The sequence below is a fragment of the Hylobates moloch genome, unplaced genomic scaffold (assembly GCF_009828535.3).
Source record: "Hylobates moloch isolate HMO894 unplaced genomic scaffold, HMol_V3 SCAFFOLD_7, whole genome shotgun sequence".
NCBI classification, from domain to species: domain Eukaryota; kingdom Metazoa; phylum Chordata; class Mammalia; order Primates; family Hylobatidae; genus Hylobates; species Hylobates moloch.
The window spans coordinates 41589532-41593108 of NW_026652282.1; positions in this window are offsets into that span (position 1 = coordinate 41589532).

Below are 3577 nucleotides of genomic sequence, written 5' to 3' on the forward strand. Positions count from 1 at the left end.
TTTCCCTTTTTATATATTTAGTAATATATAAATGAGTGGGTTAACATGAGCTCAGTGGGATCGTGGAGCCAGAAACTCAGCTGAGGCAGTACTGCAAGACCCAAAAGTATATGAACAAATAAGGAAAACATGTTTATGCTCATGTCCAGCTAAGAATACATGACATTTTTTCAGGTATTCTTCAATACAATGGCTCCAATTTCTTCAGTTACAAAGTCTATACTGGTGAATTTGAAGATAACTAGGGGTACTCTCAGTCGTTTTGAGTAGAATTTAGTAATACTTAGATGCATGTGGCCATGATTCTCACAAAGAACCAAAGATCAAAGCAGTTGTTAGTGCTGTATTTTGTGCTTCTTCTAGTTTCTGAAAATTACCTCTTATTTCTGGATTGTTACCTCAGGCTTAGAGTGAATTTGGCAGAATTATATAATTCAGTATGAACTTCATGGTTTTGTTAATTAATTGTGTCACACTCATTCTGGTTATTGGCCCCTAATTATTGTGGCACCATTTTGAGGAAAGGAGTAATTTCAGGGATTGGCTCATTTTTTACCTAAACCCTAGCTGATGTAACAATAATTTAGCATTTGACAAATAGCTAGGTCAGATATGGACCAGATGCACAAGAAATCTGTGAATTTTTGTTTCTGATGTCTTTCTGCTTGGAAACCTTTTCTTTCCACAAACCTTTAAACTCAGCCGAAGAGAAAATGCCATTTCCAAGAAGGTATCCTGGATGTTTATTGTTCAGAATTAAGCCCTCCTCACCTTATATTACCAAAAGAGTTTGCTGATGGACGATTTGAGGGGATTGCTTTCTTCTCTTCTCCCTGGATTCTCTTTCCCAATTTACTCTTCATGGGAGAGAAGTTGTTTAATATGATTGATAAGCTCGGGGAAAATAAACTGGGCAACCTCAGCTCAGCTCTGCCGTTTTTCTCCTTGAGGGCAATCCTACTTTCGGGTAGCAGAAGATCTCTGGAACTCAGTAGCACAGTTTTGACCCAATTTTGCCTGTGACAGAGTGAGTTAGTCTGCCTAATTAGTTGGCTATACCCTCCTATTTAGCCTTTATTAGTAATAAAAGTTCGTAATTTGGCCTCTCCATCATTCTTTTACATTTTTTTCTCAAATTACTCAAAATCTCTTGAGGGTGTGGAAAGAAAGAGGGACTATTTATTTGACCCTCTTGTAGAGCACAGCAAAGATTTTAATATCTCATAATTCAGGTGGCTTTTTACCATGAATATAGTAGTTATTATTGAAGCACACTTTCCTCTAGAACATTGCTACACAAACAGTGGTACAGGGGCCAAGTACATTAGTATCACATGTGATCTTCTTAAAAATGCAAAATATTGGCCGGGCGCGGTGGCTCACGCTTGTAATCCCAGCACTTTGGGAGGCCGAGGCGGGCGGATCACGAGGTCAGCAGATTGAGACCACGGTGAAACCCCGTCTCTACTAAAAATACAAAAAAATTAGCCGGGCGTAGTGGCGGGCGCCTGTAGTCCCAGGTACTCGGAGAGGCTGAGGCAGGAGAATGGCATGAACCCGGGAGGCGGAGCTTGCAGTGAGCCGAGACTGCGCCACTGCACTCCAGCCTGGGCGACAGAGCAAGACTCTGTCTCAAAAAAAAAAAAAAAAAAAAAAAAAATGCAAAATATTGGTCCTGACCCCAGACTTAAAAAGTTACAGCCTTCATTTTAACAAGATCTCCACTGCAGATTTAGGTGCACATGAACATTTGAGAAGCACTACCTTAGATGTCTTACCTCTAGAGAACAGGTGCATACACTGGTCATTCTCTGATTTCTCTCAGTGCTTAATACAATTCTTGTGCCATAAGGTTCTAATGATTTGTTAACTAAATTTCTTAAAACAAATTCTAAAAACTGAAAATGCACTCATACTTTATTTTTAATTTTTTCTTGAGATAAAATTTACATTACATAAAATTCACAATTTTAACCATTTTAAAGTGTACAATTCAGTGGGATTTAGTATATTTACAATACTGTAAAACTAACATCACTATTTAATTCCAGAAGATTTCCTTCATCCTAAAAACAAATTCTATACCTTCCAGTATCCCTTCCCCCCACCTCCTGGTAAGAACTACCTTGCTTTCTGTCTCTGTGGATTTGCCTATTCTGTACGTTTCATACGAATGGAATGATACATTGATACATTATGTGGCCTTCCTTTTGTGGCTTCTTTCACTTAGCAAAATGTTTTCAAGGTTCATCTATAAAACTTTATTCCTTTTTATGGCTAAATAATATTCCATTGCATAAATATACCACATTTTATTTATCCATTCATCAGTTGGCAGGCATTTGGGTTGTTTTTACTTTTTGGCTATTATGAATATTGATATTCATATGAAGATTTGTGTACAAATTTTTATGAGAATATGGTTTTTAATTTTGGAGGAGTACGTTCATAGGAGTGGAACTACTAGGTCATACAGTAACTATATATTTAACTTTGAGGAACTGCAAAACTATTTTCAACAGCGGCTGCACTACTTTGCATTCCCACTAGCAATGTACAGGAACTAAAATTGTTTATACCCTTGCCAACCCTTGTTATTTTTCATTTTAAAAAATTATACCCATTCTAGTGAGCATGAAGTGCTACCTCATTATTGGTTTTATTTTTAGTAGAGATGGAGTATCACTATGTTACCCAGGCTGGTCTCCAACTCCTGGGCTCAAGTAACCCTCCTGCCTTGGCCTCCCAAAGCACTGGAATTATAGGGGTGAGCCACCACACCTGGTCCATTGTAGTTTTACTTTGCATTTCCCTAATGACTAATGATGTTGAGCATATCTCTAGGTTCTTATTGACCATATCTTCTTTGGAGAAATGTTTATTAAAAAGCATTGCCCATTTTTAACTGTTACTCGTCTATCGTTGAGTTGTAGGAGGTCTTTATATATTTGGAATATTAGACGTTTAGCAGATATATGATTTGCAAATATTCTCTCCCTTTGTGTGGGCTGTCTTTTCACTCAATTAATAGTTTCTTTTGATACACAGCTTTTAAATTTTTGATGAAATAAAAATTAGCCATTTTTAAATTTTGATATGTATGGTTTTGGTGTCATATTTAGGTAACCATTGCTTAGTCCAAGTTCACAAAGATAAACATCTATGTTTCCTTCTCAGAATTTGATAGTTTTAGTGCTACATTTAGGTCCCTGATTCATTCTGGGTTAATTTTTGTATATGGTGTAATATAGGGGTTCAGTTTCATTATTTTGCACCTGGATATCCAGTTGTCCTAGCACCATTTGTTGAAAAAACTATTCTTTCCCTATTAAATGGTCTTGACACCATTGCAGAAATAAGTTGACTGTAGAAGGACAGACTCATTTCTGGATTCTCACTTCTATTGCATTGAGATTACATAGATAGATAGGTAGATAGATAGATGATGATAGATGATAGATAGATAGATAGATGATAGATAGATAGATAGATAGATAGATAGATAGATAGATAGATAGATATAGAGATATCTTCTGCCAGTACCACACTGTTTGAATACCATTGTTTTGAAATTGAA